The 19,850-nt window shown below is 42.6% G+C and overlaps 1 protein-coding gene and 1 long non-coding RNA gene across 6 annotated transcripts in view; one reads left to right on the forward strand and one right to left on the reverse strand.

Annotated features, from left to right (window-relative positions):
• Window positions 1–12,381, forward strand: part of LOC123479257 (uncharacterized) — a 44,711-nt gene extending 32,330 nt beyond the window's left edge. Inside the window, exons 5-6 of one of the 2 annotated variants that reach the window (XR_006654813.2) lie at window positions 9,952–10,115; window positions 11,616–12,381. This is a non-coding gene — a long non-coding RNA (uncharacterized lncRNA). Of the gene's footprint in view, window positions 1–9,951; window positions 10,564–11,615 lie in introns of those variants that run through there. The other variant, XR_006654812.2, reaches the window with a different exon arrangement.
• The window catches only part of CTTNBP2 (cortactin binding protein 2), a 167,944-nt gene that overhangs the window by 107,530 nt on the left and 40,564 nt on the right, over window positions 1–19,850 (reverse strand). The gene's annotated exons all lie outside the window — the stretch shown is intronic.

A 19,850-nucleotide genomic window follows, 5' to 3' on the forward strand; every position in this document is an offset into this window, starting at 1 on the left:
TGACACATATGAACAGGTAATCAAATTGTCTTTATATCATAAAGGATAATAATCACATAAATGCACCCTTAAAAGTGATCTACGTTAGAGTGTTTTTTTCTATGATCCTGTTGGGCCACAAAGTCACACTAGAAGTCCAGCATCAAGGGCTCCCTGGGTATCTTCTAAGGTCAAGAAATTCATCAGCACTGTAACATATTTAGAATCTACCCCAGGGCTAATAATAAGCCCATTAGCCAACATCTGAATGAAAGCCCCAGAGACACATCAGAACACAGTATGCATGGTATCTCTATTTCTTTTCTCTCACTTTTCAAGTGTGAAGATTTTGAAATTAAGATTTGGAAATGAGAGTAAAAAATTAGAAATCCAAACATAGAGCCACTGGAAGCAATGTTGTCTTCATAGTTGACACATTATTTGGAGGGAGAAGAGCCCCAGAAAGGCATGAAAGCTGCTAACCAGCTGATGGTTTTTCTACAGCACTGGACTATTTTTTCCTTCATTACAAAGGATTCATTGGTAGAATGAACCACACTCTTCCCTGAATATATGGCCCTGGAGGCTGCCTGCTCCTCATAGGAAATAAATACCTCTCAGCCTGAATTAATTGAAAAAGTAATGATTGTTTTTGTTTGACAAGGCCATAAATGGAATTTATATTTGAACTACCCTTTGGGGATGAATAGCCTAGATTACTAAATGGTCAAAGAATCCTATTGGCTATAAAGAAGCTAATGATGTTTCCACATGTAAGCTTTTTTTTAAAAAGTAATGGATGTTAAGGTAAGGTATAAATCTAATTATGGATAAAATATTTACTGGTTACTGTATTTTCATATAAAACACTTGGGAAAAAATAAAACAAAAACGGCTTATCTAAGAGTTTAATGTCCCCCACACCCCACTTCACTAAAAAATTTTCTACAATCTAGGAGGCCTTGAATTATGTGAATAAGCAAAAGGATCAGAGCTTACAATTTACTAATGTCCTTGGCCTCAACAGCCTCCACTTAACTCTCCTCAATATTCTCATGTCTTGGTGTTGCCACAGATAGTCAGGGAGTGCCAGGGAGTCTCCTCTATAGGCCCAGATGGTACAGGGGGAGGTTCTTATAGTGAGCGCACCAAAAACTAGGAAGTTGAATGAACAGGACCCAAGCACGCCAAAAGTTAGCCAGATAATAGGATAGAAAAAAAGGCCTCCCCTCCTTATCCTTTTAAGAACCCTGGACTTGAGCAGGAAGGGGAATGGACTTTAACACGGGAGTCCACCATTCTCCCAGGTCACAGCACCTGAATAAACCTCTTTCCTTCTGTACCAGCAACTCTATCATGGGTTTGGCTTTCACTGCAGCTAGCAGCTGAACCTGTGATTTGGTTTCAGTTTTTGGTGACTCTCCTGGGACAGTGCGGACCTTGGTAAGTCCTGGAGGGCCTGAGCAAGGGTCCCAATTGCCTGTGGCAGGCTGACCCCAGGAATGGGACTCAGCAGGTGCTGAGAATTTTTCAGGGAATTTTCCTGCACTCCTTGTCAAGGTGTCATACACCTGAAAGACTTGCCTGGTAAAAGAAAACAGTTTTCTGGGGAGCAGGGAGACTCCAAGACTGGGTAAGTTGAACTACTGTGCATACTGGCGGTCCTCCATCCCTGCCAGTTGGACTTCTCGCTACTTGGAATTCATGCCGTATGGGCTTTATGCAACTTGGGTCTGGTTAGGACCATTTGGAGCACCAGTTGGTAGGCTGTTCATGACAATTGAGCTTCACGCCACCTGGGCTTTGTGCCACTTAGGAAGAGTTAGGATCATTTGCAGTACTGGTTAGTAGACTATCCCTGCTTCTTGGGCTTCATGCCACTTGGGTCTGGTCAGGAATGCTTGCAGTATTGGCTGGCATGAGATAAGATGCTATGACTTGCTTGTGAATGCTCATTTGGATTAACAGAATTAATAGATCCAAGTTTTGTTCATATTTTCCGCTTAGTCTAGGGTCCTTCTATGCTTATGGTTTTGGGTTTGTACTGTCATGCCATCAGGGGTTGTTCTGGTTTAACTCCTGAAAGGAGTTCGGCCCAGTGGGCCGAATTTTAGTAAACCAGTCTATGTACAGCTATGATCCAATGACTAAGAAGTAAATGGTTTTCTATTGTAACATTTCTTGGCCTATGCATACTTTAGACTATGGGGTAAAATGACCTCTAAATAGTTCCCTAAATTAGTTCATCATCATACAGTTGGAACTGTTTTGTCAACAGTCAGGGAAATGGGATGAAATACCTTATGTCCAGGCATTTATGTTTTTACACACTAAGGATTTGACAAAGAAAGGGAACAACCTAATGATGCAGAGAAGGGAAATGGACTTAAAACCGCTCCCTGAAGTAAGACACAGTAACAAAAAGAAAATGGGGAGATGAGTCTCTTTAATGCCCAGGAGACCCAGGATTAGTAGCAGGAAGATTTCCCCCACTACCACCCCAGCTGCTAGATACCCCTGAAATAGGGCCCAGAGAGGTGACAGCCTCACATTTTTATGATGAAGGAATGGTCTCTCCCTTGAAGACCTAGCAGGGATTCCAATTTCCCCAGGGTGCATCTCTATCCAGAGCAGGACAATTCCCTTTGAGGCCAACACCCTATAGGCCGAATAAACCAGCTCACTGGCCACTACTGGGCCCATACTCCATTTTCCATATCAGATTTACTGAATCAGAAAATTCCAAACTCTCATATAGGGAGGATTCTCAAAAAATGGCAGATCTTATCACCTCCATTTTTGTCAGTCACCATCTAAACTGGGAAGATGTACAGGTTCTCCTTAATATCCTACTAATAGGAGATGAAGGCAGCTAGTTAGAGATAAGGCTCATTGCCTCCATCAAGAGAATCCCAATGTGACCCCCAACCCAACTGAGGTGATTCCCTCGATAGAGCTAAACTGGGACCAAAACAGTGGGGACCTAGTCTGGAACATTGCAAAGGTGCATATTAGAAGGGCTGGCAAAGGAGTGCCTAAACAAAAGAGCCTGAACAAGATATGTGCCATCCAACAAAAAACAAATGAAGACCCTTCTGAATTGTGAAAGGATCTATCAGACCTATTAAAAGCATACTGATGCTGATTCACAGGCACAAGAAAATGTCTACATGATAAATATGACTTTTATTGGGCAAAGTGCCTCAGACATCAGAAGGAAGCTCCAACGTTTAGATGGGACATTGGGAATGAATCCCTCCCAGCTGGTAGACATAGCCTTTGATGTTTACCTTGGACGAGAAATAAGGAAATAAAAACAGGCCACCGTTTTCATAGAAACAGTGTGGGGGAAACCAGGAGAGGTGGGACCCGAAAGAAAAAGGTTTTGAAAACTCCACTAGATGCCAATCAATGAACCTATTGCAAAGAGGAAGGGTTTTGAAGAAAGAATTGCCTGGAACTCAAAAAGAAAAATATTGATAAAAAAGGACAGAAACTCTTGCCAAGAAATGTTAGAAAGAATGATGAATCTGATGATGAACAAGGAGGCCCAGGGACTACCCATGATACTTCTCAATCTATTACTATTTCCCCGCAGGTGTCCTGGGTACAAATGACAGTGGGGAACAAGCTAATTGACTTCCTTATAGATGTGGGAGGTTACATAATCAGTCAGCACTTAATACAAAACTAACCAGGAAAAGTTCAGCTTACAAAAGGTGTCAGTTACTGGAATGAACAGACAATTACAAAAACAAGTGTTCCTTCAACCTCTAAATGCCAGCCTGGGGATCAAAAACTTTTGATTAGTTCTCTCTACATGCTAAACTGCCCCATTCTATTGCTAGGCCAAGATTTACTTTGTAAATTGCCTGCATAAATAACTTTTCCCCCTGAGAAGCAGCAATTAATGTTTAGGAGTCCCACTAGAACATGCTCTCCAGCTCCAGGTGCTCCAAACTTGCCCAGAAGGACTCAGATGTGAACTCCTCCCAGAGATCTACAAGCAGGTTGCTAGAGCCATTTGGGCTGATGGAACCCCAGGTAGGACAATTAACACCCAACCCGTAAAAAGTAACCTAAAGAAAGGCCATGGATCCCACTAAGAAATAATACCCACTTAAAAAAAAAAAGAAACTTCAGAGCACAGGTGGCAAACACAAGGCCCACAGGCTGAATCCGGCCCTCCACCTTGTTTTATCCAGCCCGGCACCTTCTACCTGGCAGCAGCACCAGGCTCCTTGCCTCTAGTTACGGAGTAGTTACATTTATACAGTCCTAAAATTACATCCAGCCCCTTGAAGGCAACTATGAGGCTGATGTGGCCCCTGATGAAAATGAGTTTGACACCCTTGCTTTAGAGGGAGGGGATTCAACCAATATTGCAGAAATTCTTAAAATCAGGATTAATTTTACTATGTCAGTCTCCCTACAACACCCCCATTTTGCCAGTCAAAAAGCCTCACACTGAAGAACATCAATTTGTATAGGACCTTAGGGCCATAAATAACATTGTTCAGGACATTTATCCTACTGCGCCCAACTCTTATACTTTCTTGACTACAGTGCCCAGGGGACAGCAAATGGTTTTCAGTCCTAGACTTGAAGGATGCTTTTTTCTGCATCCTAATAGATGAACAGGCTCAAATATTATTTGCCTTTGAATGGCAGGACCCAGAAACTAAAACCACACTATGATCCTGTTGGACTATGTCACTAGAAGGATTTAAGAATCCCCCCACTATATTTAAGGAAATATTAGCAGAAGATTAAGGGACATTAAATTTAAATCAAGAATTCTTCTATAATATGTAGATGACTTAACACCTACACTGATTATAAATATGTCTTCATGGTAGTCCATGCCCATGGGGTAATATGGAAAGAAAAAGGACTCAACCTCAGGGAATAAGGACATCAAACAACCAGACTGCCATAATGCACTGCCCAGGACACAAGAAGGATGGTTCCCAAACAAGCCAGGGAAACAAAACTGCCAACAAAGCAGCAAGACAAGGCACCCGAGGGCCACCACTTCTTGGGGTTTTAATTCCCCACCTTGACTAGTGAGAATTTCCATTACACAGAATAAGATGAGGAATAGGCCCACAAATGAGGGTTCTCTACCACTAACCCTAATTCTGTATGGGAGATCAACACTCATGGCATGATCTTACTCCCTGAAACTCTAATATGTCCCATCCTCAAACACCTACATGAAGGGACGCATTATGGAAGGGATACTTTAAGGAACCTCATTAGACCACATCTGAAGGACTCTCATTTACAAAGAACCACTCAAAAGATTATCCAAGACTGTTGGATATGTGACATAAACAATTTTAAGACAGAATGTGCCCCAACAGGAAAGGGAGTACAATATAAAGGGATATGCCATTTGAGGACTCGCAAGTTGACTTTACACAGATGCCTAAAACCATAGGAAACTTTAAATTTTTATTAGTTTTTATAGACACCCCTTCTGGATGGGCAGAGGCATACCTCACTAGAACTGAGAAGGCAACTGAGGTAGCAAACCTTCTACTCAAATAAATAATTCTTCGGTTTGGACTTTCTTACATTATTCAAAGTGACAATGGGCACTTTTGGGCACAAAATTAATCACAAAGTGAACAATTGTTCACTTCAGAAATCTCCCAGAAGACAGGACAAGCACTACAGATTCAATGGAAAATGCATGCATCTTGGAGACCTCAATCTATATGGAAGACTGAGAACATGAGCCACAAAATAAAGACATGCCAGGAAACACATTTGAAATGGGACCAGGCACTCCCTATTACCTTGCTCCAGATTAGGGTAGTGCCCCAATGCGTGCTTAAATTAAGCCCTTTTGAAACAGCTTATGTGAGACCCTTCCAGTTTCCATTTTAGGAACACCCCCTTTGAAAGGGACAGCACTTCCCAAAGTCAAGTAACAATGTTACATTTTATTTTATTTATTTTTTGACAGTTGCTACTGATAACGCCTTTGTCCACATTTCCCAGACAGTGGCTTTCTTGACAAACTTATCCTGCTGTTGGGTATGTCACCCAAAGTCCCACTCTGGATTAGATCATGGGGATCCTTTAGTCTCTCCAGTATCTGATTTCACTATCATTCCCCCTGCACTACTAGGCATACTCCTCACTAAATACTTGATTCCTTGTCTACACAATAGGTCTCCCTTTGGAAGCCCATCTGCAACACTGCCTCTTGAAATATGAAGCAGTCTACTAGCTTCGCTTGTTCAGCAGTGCCATCCTCTAAACATCGCATGTTCTTCTGCCTTCCAAAGTCAGCCATCCTTCCTCCTCACATGAAGGCTTCGTTCCATTATTGACCCCCGTCTTCTTTTAGTAGACAGCAAGAATATCTGGACATTAGATAGTCTTATCTAATCCCAGGGATGGATAAAAACTAAGCCCCTTAACAGCAGGAAGAAACTGTATATAATAAGACCTCTATCTATTTATCCTCATAAGATTAGAAGAATCCAGAGTTTTGAAGGCAAGAATTGTTACTGTAGATAGTCAAGGAGCACTGGGGAGTCTCCCCCATCAGCAAAAATAGTGCAGGGGTAGGTTCTTACACTGAGTGCACCAAAAGCTAGAAAGATGAATGAACAAGGCCTGAGTGTACCAAAAGCTAGAAAAATTAATGGATAGGTCCTCAGCACACCAAAAGCTAGAAAGATAAATAAATGTACAGGACCTGAGAGTGCCAAAAGCTAGCAAGACAACTGGGTAGAAGAAATGCCCTCGCCTCCCTATTCCTATATGAACTTTGAACTTGAGCAAGAATGGGGGATGGTCTTTGACACGGGAGTCCACCATTCTCCCGAGTCACAACACCTGAATAAGGGTCTTTCCTTTTGCACTAGTACCCTTCTCACAAGTTTGGTTTTCATTGAGGCAGGCAGTTGAACCTGCATTTCAGTCTACACAAAGATCTCAGTTCCTTCCTTTTCCCCCAGTGAACCTCTCACTCAAACACTTCTCTCCATCCAGTGTAGAGCTCATGTTTTTCCAGATGCTATTTCTTCAAACCATTATTTCTCAATATTGTATGCTTGCATCCAACCAGAACATTCCATCTATGCTTTCTCAGGAGGCTGAGCAGCGTTAAAGCACACAACTGCATATTTTAAAGCCAACTCACATTTGAAGTCTACAAATTCATCTGAGCTCAAGGAGCCAAGACTTCTACAGGTCTAGATGATACTGGCTAAAGGAGTCTTATCCTCCCACAGGGACCTGGTTACATGGTAGACATTCCAAAACTTCTCTATGCTCCTAACCCATCTTTAGTCTCCTCATGACATCCAAACTTGCTTTCCTCCTGCTGCTGGTATTCCCGTTTTATTAGTACTCTCAAAATTCTGTTTTCTCCCTTATCATCTTTCTGAAAGGAAACTGTCTCCAAGGTTAATTAATTCTATCTATGCTTCACCTTCCATCCCTACTTTTATCTTGAAGCTGCTATAAACAGTACTCTGTGACCAAAATTACTTTTCCCAGGCCCTTAAATTCAACTGCCTGCTAAATTAATTAATCTGTATGTTTCAACAAGACCAGAAAACTCAGTAAGTACCAAATAGAACTCTTCATCTTCCCCACCTCACACCTTTTACCTCACATATTCCCTGCCTTGGCTGTGGCACCACAACCCTACAGCTCGCCTGAAACCTGAGTGTCAACAGAGCTACCACTTTCAACCCTCTCATACCCACAGCTGATCAGTAAAGGCTTATCAGTGCTACACCCTAAATATTGCTCCTATGTGTCCCCTCCTTTTCATTCCAGCCATCACTGCCTTACTGTAGCCCCTTGTCATCTTTCCCAGTAACACCTGCAAGAGTCTCCTGGGTGGTCTCCACATCTCCAGACCTGACACCCCTCCAGTCAATCTTCCTCTTTGTTTATAAGAAAGATTACCCTGAAATACAGGTCTAAGTTATTACTGCATTGCGCAAAATTTGTCAGGAGCTCTTTATTACTTCCAATGCAGTTACAAAACCATCAGCTATTCAGTGGCTCTAATGCCTTCCTTGGGCTCTTCTCCCTCCAGTTAATGTGTCGGCTGAGGACAACATTTCTCTCAGTGGCTGTATGTTTAGATTTCTAATTCTTTATTTTCACTTCCAAATCTTATTTCCAAGTTCTTCACACTTGAAGAATGAATGAGAGAAAAGAAATGGGGATACCGTGAATAGTGTGTTCTGAATGTGTCTGTTTCACTCAGACATGGGCTAATGAGTTTATTAATCGTGGAGTAGATTTTAGTATATCAAGGTGCTGATTAATTTCTTGGCCTTAGAAGATACCCAGGGAACCCTTGATGTTGGCCTCCTAGTGTAACTTTGTGGCTCAACAGGATCATGGCAAAAAACACTCTCCCAGGGCCAGCTGATGATTACAGATAGCAAATGACTCTCGGGGAAGTGTGACTTTCATAAGTAAACCAACCAATGTAGAGCCCACACCCCACTTTATCACACTCTAACACTTTAAGCCACTATTCCCCTGCCGTTGTCACCACAGGGTCATGCATTAGATAATTAGGGGCAGTCCCTATATCCTGGAGCCTTCTGGAATTATTCAAACTAGCCAAACTATGCCTACTTATCTTGGCTTGTCCTTTCCTTCACAGGGAAACCACAATAAAGGCTTTGCCTGTGCTTTGCCTTGCTCCTTCTACCTCCTGACTGAGCCTGGTGCTTCCCCATGTGGCCCTGTGAGGCAATGCTGTGCTTCCTGTTTCTAGGGATCTGAGTACAAAATTTTCATTCTTCAAAAAAGTCATTTTCAAGTTTGTGTGTCTTACCATATCTTATTAAAACAAATCTTGTTTTACATTGTAAAATCAGGTTAAACTAAAAAACTATTTACAAGGTCCTGAGTTCACCATGTTGTTGCATAACTCTGTGTAGCTGGTGTGTTGTATTCTTCTTATGAGACCCAATTTCAAGTTTATTTTTCTCTGCATAGCCTTTTCTGACCACTCCAATGCTGAGCCACTTCTCTGTGTGCCAACACTGTATTTTGCATATAGCCTTCACTGAACATTTGCTATTCTACCACAACATAGTTATTTGCTTGAAAGTCCACCTCTCTTCCAAAAAAGCTATGCTGTCAACTACAAGAAAGATACTGGCATATTCATATTTATTATGAGCACTGAGCGTAGTACACAACAAGAACTCAATGAATTCTTCATAAACTAATTTAAATGTACATAAGTAGTGTTAGTATTGAATAGTGTTGATGACCAGCTTTGCTGCTTTGAAATAGAGCTTTCCTATTAAGAATTTCCAGCTGGAAGTTGATCAGTAATAATATATACATATACATAATATATAATTATACATATTTATATACATATCTAAATCTATATATAATATATAATGTTATCACATATATTTTATTATATATTGTGTGTGTATGGATAGATAGCATCTTCAAGGTGGCTCCACCAGTCAGATGTATTGACTGATTTCAGAATGTATTTTTATACATAGTATTTGGCTAAGGGTATTTGATATAACCCGAGAATCCACAAAACAATACCTTAAAAAATCAGAGAAGACAAATCTGATTCTGACGTAGTAGTAACTGGGAACTTCCTACTTAAGACTTTCTTGTCATTCACTCCATTTAGGAAATGATGTAAAACACACATCTAAACAAACTGATCTCATTTCCTCCTCATGAAAGGCAAGTTATAACTTCAATGTTAAGTTGTTAGACTTCAAGGTAAGTTCACAGTTTGGGGAAAATATTTACCTATGTCAATTTATTAGAGAACCATGATAAAATTAACACTGAAAATAAATAAACATTACTTTTTAAAGTGGTATTCCTACATTTATCCATCTTAATTTTTGGAGAAATCTCATTTAAGGCATTCAGTCAATTGCTTTCAAGAAGTAATGAGCTTTTATAATTTGTTCTGTTTTGCTTTGAACACAGGAAGAGGAATGCACAGACTAATTCTCGTCCACATGGAATGTGCTATGTTGGGTTTACTCATGTTCTCAAAACAAAAGAATTCTGATCCTTCAAAAGCTACACAAAGCCAAAAAGTTCAGGTGTTTCTTGTTTATTTAGAGGTGTCTTCTGAAAATGCCCGGAAGGTATGCAACAGTGTTCCAGTTTTCCCACCCCCCTCAGTAACTGTCAGCATCAGCAAAAGGAAAACAGCTTACAAAACTCACGTCGTTTGGTGGGTTTCTGAACCCAAGTAAGCCAGTTGCCACATGTGGATGGATGCTCTGACCAAGCTTCCAACAGGGATGGCTAAAGTTGCCTTTGAAGAGTGTTTGCAGGAGCAGTCCTCTCTGAGCCCCAAGGACATCATGAAGAGTTATCAGTGTGTCTTGTCCACGTGAAAGATAAGCACACTAACTCACGGGGCTCACTCATCTTGCCTAAAGCTAGAGGGGTCTGGTAGAGCATCTGGAAAGAAACAGGAGATTCTGGAGATGCAAAACCACATAATTCATTCTAGAATAAAGACTCTAGTTTCCAACTGCCTGGATTTGAATTTTGGCTCTAAAATTTCCTACCTCTGTGACCTTTGTCAAGCTGTTAACCACCCTAAACCTCAGTTTCTCATGTGTAAAATACAGATAATACCTAAGTCATAGGATTGTTTTAAGGCTTAAAGAGATAATTACTATACAGTGCATAGCATGTTGCCTGACACAAGAAGCGTTCAGTTCTGTCACTCTCAGTAAGAGAGAATAAGAAAACTTATACACTACTTACAAACTACTAGATTAAGAAGTTTGGGCTGGAGGGTGGGTTATAGCAGGCACTACCAAGAGGGATGTTCCTACTTCCTCCTGCTACTTCAAGTTTTAAACACAGGCAATGTTCTTGGACCAGCAAGCTAAGACCTGCTGCTATAACTTTTGAAAGACTATTTTTTAGAGCAGTTTGAGATTCAAGAGGGAAGTACAGAGATTTCCCATACACCTCCTGTCCCTATAATTGCATAGCCTCCCCCCAATATCAACACCCACTACCAGAGTGGTATATTTGTTATGATTGATGAACCTACATTGGCAAATTATAATCACCCAAAGTCCACAGTTTACCTTAGGGTTCGCTCTTGGTCTAGTACATTCTATGGGTTTGGACAAACATTATGACATATCCATTTATCATACAGAGGAGAGCTGCTGCCCTCAAAATACTCTGTGTTCTACCTCTTCATTCTTCTCCCCCTTTTCACTCCTGCCACAGCCACTGATCTTCTGACAGTGCCTGTTTTGCCTGTTCTAGAATGTCATATAGTTGGAATCATGCAGCAGGTAGCCTTTTAGATTGGCTTATTTTACTTAGCAATATGCATTGCAGGTCATTTCATTTTGTCACTGATTAATATTTCATTGTCTGGATGTTTATCCATGTTGTCCTACTGAAGGACATGTTGGTAGTACCCAAATTTGGGCAATTATGAAAAAAGCTCCTGTAAACATCGATATGCTGATTTTTGTGTGCACATAAGTTTTCAACTCATCTGGGTAAATAATAAGGAGTACCATCGCTGGATTGTATGGTGAGAATAAGTTTAGTTTTGGGTTTCTTTTCCTTTTTCACCCAAGGGCATTTTTTTCTTTTCTTTTTAGACAGAGAGTAAGGGAGAAGGGAGGAAGGAAAGAAACATCAATGTGAGAGAGAAGCATCAACTGGTGGTCTGGAGTATGCGCTGGAAATGGGTATTGCACATGCACAGACTGGGGATCCTATGCACCTGGACCTGGGACAGAACCCGCAACCTAGGCATGTGCCCTGACCGGGAATCAAACATGCAACTTTTTAGTCACAGGACGACACTCCAACCAACTGAGCCACACTAGCCAGGGCAAGAGAGTACATTCAGTTTTGTAAGAAACCTCCAGGCTGCCTTCCAGAGTGGCTGTACCACTTTATATTCCTATCTGTAATGAGCGAGAGTTCCTGTTGCTCTACATCCTCACCAGCGTTTGGTATCGCCAGAGTTTGGATTTTGGCCATTCTAATAACTGTGTGGTGCTGCTAAATGTTTTATCATTTCATGTTTTTTCCCCTCATATGTTTCTCTTTAATAGTGGTCTTTATGAATACTGACTGAGAGGGTTAATAAAATATAAGTCCTATAGAAGATACTGCTAGATAGAACAAGGGTCTCAAGGTCTGGGCCTTTCTTACTAAATGCTATTCTTGCTAAATGTTAAAATGTAGCATAGCTTTTTGCAGACCATCTTTAAACAGGATGGGCCTCAAAGGAACCCAACCCAGTAAGTCTAGCCAACTGAAATCAACATTCAATGAGTAAACAGTGTATATAAGCAATGGCTAAGTCCCCTCTCAGGGAGGCATAGCTCTGGACATGAATCTAGTCTCCTATTTACTTGCCATAAGAAAATAAAACTACCTCATGACAACCACGTCTCGTTTTTGAATAGAGCATTCCAAGTGGTGAACCCCTTGAGTTCAGTAACAATATCCTAATGCTCCAGCTCTAGCAATATTGTACTTTTCAGAGAAACCAGGGCCATTTTTGGTGATAGAGTTCTGATTGACACCACTTAAGTCCTTGGGTTTAGCCACACCTAAAATCTAGACTTATTCCTGTGATTTTTCAGTTACATGAACCAATATATTCCTTGGAAGGTATTTGGTTTCTATCAACTGCAACCAAAAAAATTCTTAGTAACAGTGACTCTTAATTCCATGGTTTGTAGCAATACCACCAATAACAACAAATGTTCAGTGTTGTCATCCACCAGCCTAAGAAACTTTAACTGCTCTCTCAATCACTGTACTGACAGCATTCTTTTCAGATTCTTTCTGATTTTCACTTATCCTCTCTTGGTACTTTCTGGCTACCCTTTTTGCTCTTATATTCTTCCCGTGACTTGCCCTAACCAATCTCTCCCAGTTAAGGAAATATAAAACTATCGGCATTTAAAGAATGGCTTAGAGGCCCCAGAAAGGTGGCATCCACCTGAAGCTGAGACCTACAAGGTCCTTCCTTCTCAGCCTCACCTCCCACTATATTATCCCACCCATTAGTCCATTTAAGCCCTACCAACCCACAAAGACCACAACAGAAACAAATCACTGTTTAAAATAAAAAATGTTGTAGATTATTTATGCAGCAATAGATAACTAAAATATTGGCCTAAGGGACACAATCTCCTGAGAGAAGACACAGAGACTTCACTAAGAGGTTAAGTACCACACTCAGTATTGCACTGAATAGTTCAATGCTTTCTACAAATCCTCCTATGCATCAGAGCCCTTCTTTGGTGTTAAAAATCACCAGGGTAAAGTGGGAAAAAAACTAGATTCTAACACTAAGTGCAGTTAACTGGCTGAGCTGCAGTTCTCTACTGTGAAATGGAGCACATTATAGAGCAGGGGTGTCAAACTCATTTTCACTGGGGGCCACATCAGCCTTGTGGTTGCCCTCAAAGGGCCGAATGTAATTTCAACTCCTTAACAGTTAAGGAGCAGTTACATTTGTACAGTCCTAAAATTATCTCGGCTCTTTTAAGGCAACTGTGAGGCTGATGTGGCCCCCAGTGAAAATGAGTTTGATGCCCCTGTTATAGAGAATGCACGGCACAAAACATCAGCATATTCCTTATTGCAAGTATTATTAAAGGGCTAACATAATAATATATGACACTGTAATGGGGAGGAGTGAAGCGTCGAAGACAGTCTGTGTCACCCCAGCAACCAGGAACTGCACATGACATGTGCATGATACAGCAAAAAGAGTCGTGGCATAGGGCTGGCACCAAAAGCTGAGGAGGTAATTGGATGGGAGGGACATGTCCTCCCACCCATTCCACTGTGCAGGGGATTATGGGGACAGTTTTAAAAAGCAGAGCACATGGAAATTGGGTGCTTTTGCTCCCCTACCTCCTGGCTGGTTGGTCTGAGGCTGGGTGATGAGTTTCCTGAGCTGGCAGGCCTTGCCAGGATGATACCTTGAGCCCTGCTCAAGTGGTCCAGGACCTGCTTGGCCAGGAGTGCAGCAGGCTGGTAAGGGGGCAGAAGAGAGGCTGGTGGGCTCAGGCAGGAGGCTGGTGGGGAAGCCCCACCCCTTGCCCCAGGCAGGACACCTTGGCCACTGCCAGTAAAGGCCTGCCAGGACAGGCCTCGAACCCATCCCCAAGAGCTCTGGTCCTGACCAGGAGTGCTGTGGGTGCTAGGCTCATAAGAAGGGGGTAAGGAGGCTACGGCTGGAGGGTTCTGGGAGGTGGCACAACCAGGCGGAAAGCCCCGTGCCCCTCCCCCCCACACACACATGAAGTCTCAGGAAGCCACCTCAGCAGCCACCCAACAGCTGCCTGCGCATTCCTCTGGCTGGAGGTAGATCCCATCAAGCAACCTGCTGTGCATATTTTAAATTTAAAAAATTCCCTCTTCTTTTCAATTCAACTCTGTCTCTAGAGGTTTTGCCTATGGGCAGTTAGCAATAGGACCCCCCTGGGTGTGCAGTTATAATAATGGTGCCTAATGTGGGGCCTCAGCTGCCTGTGGCAGGTTGACTCCCCCTCACAAAGAGTAAGGCTGTGGGGCTTCCCCGTTACTAGGAAGTTCTTTACACTCCCACTAAAAGTTTGGCTACTTAAACATGCCTGGCAGATGGAAAGAAAATGGGTCTGGGAAGGGAGCTGACTCTGGGAAGGAGGATCACCTGAGTTTTAGGGCTGTGAATTGGGGTCTGAGTGAGAACAGGACAAGTTTGGGGAAGGCCATTGTTTTGGGAAGGCCTGTTTGTGCAATTGGATGGCAGAAAAACCTGCTTGTGAGCATTTGTTAGAATAACGGAGTCATGGATACCAGTTTTCTCTGTATGTTTCCAGGATGCCTGGCTTCTTTTGGTCATAGGGTTGGGCCTGTTGTGTATCTGGGCCAGTAGAGGCCATTCGGGTTGGTTCCTGAAGGGAGCCCACCAGGTGAAATGTTAGTGTACTGGGATATTTTCAGCCATTATCTGAGGTCCAAGGAAGTATTGGTTCATTACTGTACTACTGTGTGGGCTATGTGCATTTTGGATTGGCGGTAAAGGGGGCCATGGATGGTTCCCTAGATTACTATACTATTATGCAACTGGAACAATATTGCCAACAGTTACATAAATGGGATGAAATCAGTTATGTCACTGCATAATAGGATTTCACCAGAGACAAAGATCCATATGATGGTGCAGAGAAGGAAAAGGGACTTTAAACCACTTCCTGATAGTACACAGGAAGAGAAGGAGAATGAGGAAATAGGCCTCATTAGTGCCCTGAACCCAAGGGACATAAGGTTCCTAGCACCTCCTCCACTGCTACCCCCACTGCTAGTTATCCCTGAAGTAGGGCCTACAGAGAAAATGGCTCCACCCCTGTATGATGAGGGATGGGTCTCCCCTCAAAGACCCATCAGGGCACCCAATTTGGTCAGCGAATATCCTTATTTGGAGCAAGGCAGTTCCCTTTGAGGCAATCCCCCATAGGCAGTGTAACTCAGGAAGGCCAGCCCACTGGCTACTTTTGGGCCTGTACTCCATTCTTCATTTCAGACTTACTGAATTGGAAAAATTCAAAACCCTCAATAGGGAGGAACCTCAGAGAATGGCAGAACTTATTGCCTCAATTTCTGCCACTTATCATCCAAACTGGGCAGATGTACAGGCTCTCCTTAATATCCCACTAACAGTAGATAAGAGATGGCTGGTTACAAATATGGCTAATAAAGAGGCTCAATGCCTCCACCAAGAGCACCCTAATGGCATCTGCAACCCAGCTGGAGCAATTCCCTCGACAGAGCCTGACTGGAACCCAAATGGTAGGAGCCTAGCCTTCCTGGAACATTATAGAAAGTGCATACAGAAAGGGCTTAAGAAAGGAGTGCCCAAGCAAAAGAGACTGAGTGTGATAGAGACTTTTCAGCAAAAGCCAGATGAGGACCCTTCTGAACTTTTGGAAAATCTATCAGACCTACAGAAAGCACACTGATGATGATCCACAGGCACCAGAGAATGTGCAGATGGTGAACATGATTTTTATTGGGCAATATGCCACAGATATCAGAAAAAAACTCCAGAGTTTACATGGGACATTGGGAATGAATCCTTCTCAGCTGGCAGACATAGCTTTTAAATTCTACAATGGCCAGGAACCAAGGAAGATAATGCAGGTGTTCTTAGAAACAGGGTGGCAAGATGAGAAGAGGCAGGACCCTGAAGAGAAAAAAGAGAGGCCCACTAAGTACCAGTCAATGTGCCTATTGTAAACAGTAGGACCGCTGGAGAAAGGAGTGCCAAAAATTCAAAAGGGAAAGTAGGGATGGAAACCTTTGCTGGGAAATGCTAAACAGGCAAGCGGAATCTGATGATGAATGAAGACCATGGGCTCCCTTGGACATCTCCTGACCTATTAACCTATTACTCTTTCCCCACAGGAGCCCCAGGTACAGTTGATGGTAGGAAACAAGTCAATTGATTTTCTTGTAGATATAGGAAATCCCATGGCATACCTGGGATTTCAACTGAAACAGGGCATTAGGAGCTTGATAGTGGATAGAAAACTAGCCATTGCTACACGAAAACCCCCAATCCCAGGGAACTGAAAGGAGCTTTGTGGGTTCTTAGGGACTGCAGGGTTATGCCAAATTTGGATTCCAAACTTTGGCCTTATAGCAAAACCACTGTACAATTCCTTGAATGGACTGGACTCTGAACCTTTAGAATGGACAAGGGATTGTCTGGTAGCATTTGATACCTTGAAGGAAAAGCTGATTTTGGCTCCTGCACTAGGATTGCCCAACTTACAGAAGCCTTTCAAATTCTACATTCATGTAGAGGACTGGACTGGGTTTACTAACCCGAACTCTGGGAAACATCCCCACACCCAGAGCCCATCTCTCAAAGAAGTTGGATCATATGACAAAGAGATGGCCATCATGTCTTCGAGCAGTGGCAGCTACCTGTGACTGCTACCTGTGACTACAGTGGCAGCTACCTTCTACAGGAAGCTGAGAAGTTCACTTTGGAACAGTTTACTACAGTATTGATCCTAACTCTGTTGGAACAGGAGGATATTGGCTGACAGCAGGGAGGAAAATACCAGGCCACTCTGTAGGACAATCCAAAAATGTTGCTCTGAGAACTACCTCAACTTTAAATCTGGCCACTCTGCTCATAGACTCAGAGGAAGACTCAGCCCTCCAGCATGACTGATTGGAAATCATTGACCAAATTTATACTAGAAGGACAGTTCTACTGGCCCAGTCACTGGTAGCACCAGACTGGGAGCTATGTACAGAGGGGAGCAATTTCATGGACAATAGCCAACAATGAGCTGGGTATGTGGTAGTCACCATAGCCAAGGTAATAGAAGCCCAGGTCCTTGCATCAAGAACCTCAGCACAAAGAGCTGAGCTGATAGTCCTCACAAAAGGATTAGTACTGTCCCAGAGAAAGAAGGTTAACATATACATAGACGGCATATATGCCTTCATGGCAGTCCATGTCCATGGAGCAATATGGAAGGAGAGAGGACTCTTAACCTCGAGGAACAAGGATGTTAAACATGCAGAGATTTTACAATTGCTCGTGGCAGTGAATCTTCTGAACCAGGTTGCCATAATAAACAACCCAGAACGCCAAAGGCACAGTTCCCAAATGAGCCAGGGAAACCAAACTGCTGATAAAGCAGCAAGACAAGCAGTCAGACGGCTGCCACACTTAAGGTTACTGATCCCCTACTCGGATTTGTCAAAATTTAAACCTCAGTACATAGAACAAGATGAGGAATGGGCCTATGAATGGGGATTCACTAACACTGATCCCAATTCCATATGGAAGATCGACACCCATGGAACGATCTTACTCTCTGAGACTCTAGTGTATCCTATCCCATCCTCAAACACCTACATGTAGGGACCCATTATGGAAGGGATGCTTTGATGACCTCATTAGGCCACATTTGAAGGGCACTCATTTGCAAAGGACTGTTCAGAGGATTATCCAAGCCTGTCAGATATGTGCCAAAAACAATCCTAAGACAGAACACACCCCAGTGAAAAAGGGAATACAATATAAAGAGTTATGCCCACTAAAAGACTGGCAAGTAGACTTTACACAAGTGCCTAAAACCACAGGGAATTTCAAATTTTTATTAGTTTTTGTGGACACTTTTTCCAGATGGGTAGAGGCATAGCCCTCTAGAACTAAGAAGTTGACTGAGGTGGCAAAACTACTTAGACAAATAACTCCTAGGTTTGGACTTCCTCACGGTATTCAGAATAACAATGGAGCATCATTCACTTTGGAGATCTCCCAGAAGGTTGGACAGACACTGCAAATAAGATGGAAATTACATGCATCTTGGAGACCTCAATCTACAGGAAAAACTGAGAAAATGACTCACAATAAAGAAGACCCTGGCAAAATATACCAGAAAATGCATTTGAAATGGGACTGCATATTTCCCATTGCTTTGCTCCGGATTATGCTGGTGCCCAGTAGACTTAAGCCATTTTGAAATAGTTTATGGGACACCCTTTCAAATCTCAGTTCTGGGAGAATCCCCCCTCAGATATGGAGCACGAGTCAAAAATGAAGCAATATGTACAACATGTAGGGCAAACACTAACCATTCTGCACATTTGCTCATTGCAGGTCCATGTATCTGGAGTGTGTACAAGCCCTTATACACACTCCAGCTGGGTGACTGAGTCTTTCTTAAGACTTGGAAGACTCAAGGACTTTAACAGCAGTTACCCAAACAATGGAGTGGTCCCTATTACATAGAACTGACAACACACTCTTCTCTAAAGCTTATGGGAATTAAGCCCTGGATCCACCACACGTGAATAAAATGGATACTGCCTGAGGAGAAATTAAACCCTACTACTGTGGTTGATGCTGAAAAGAAAAGCTGGACCTGCACTCCAGAGATTTAAAATTTCTCTTTTGGAATAAGACAGTGGGCCCCAATGCAAAGTGACAATGTTCCTTTACTTTGTTTGTAGATTTAGGGGCTTTTAGCTGCCAGATACTGAATTTGAGTGGTTCTTTCCGTAGTTAAAAGGAAAAGGACTGAAAGTGTGTTATGGTTATTCCTTAGCAAGTGAGAAAGTCTATGAAGGTTGCAGGAAGTGTGCAGAAAGTTGTAGGCATATAGAAAGCTAAAGAAAAGGTTTGTGAAGGTTGTAGAGGCCATAGAAGGGTATGAATTTTTTTTTTTTTTTGAGAGGAAAGAAACCTCAGTGCTTGGGTTCAGTTATTCTTTGCTTTATATTTTATTGTTTCTTGTTTTTTATCACTGGGGACTTGGGAAACGTGGGCGTTCTGTGTATATTGGGAACCCTCTCTCTCTGCCATTTGGGGCTTGGTGTCATCTGGACCCCATAAAAGTTTTGTGGTATCAGTTTGTATGAGAACATGTCTCTGTTGTTTGCAGCTCTGTGCCATTTGGACCTAAGAAAGGTTGTGTAGTGCCAGTGAGAGCCAGTTGGGGCGAGAGAGCATGTCTCTGCCATGATACCGGGTGGTCAGAGCTCATGTCTGTCAGAACAGTGAACACAATGGTGGCAAAAGAATGCCTTGGGGCTTTGTGCCATCAGCACCAGGAGAATCCAGCTGGGGAGAACATATCTCTGCTGTTTGGGACTTCATGCCATTTGGACATAGGAAGGTCATCTGGTGCCAGTTAGAGCCAGCTGAGGCCAGAGAATGTCTCTACCATTGGGGCCTCATGCCATTTAGGACCTGAAAAAAGTCTGTGACTGGTTGGTAAGGAACAAGATTCTAAGGCTAGTTTCATTCCATCCCACTCCCTCCCCATCTTTTTTGAAATCTGTCTTTGCTTAAA

This window comes from Desmodus rotundus, chromosome 6 (genome assembly GCF_022682495.2).
Source record: "Desmodus rotundus isolate HL8 chromosome 6, HLdesRot8A.1, whole genome shotgun sequence".
NCBI lineage: Eukaryota > Metazoa > Chordata > Mammalia > Chiroptera > Phyllostomidae > Desmodus > Desmodus rotundus.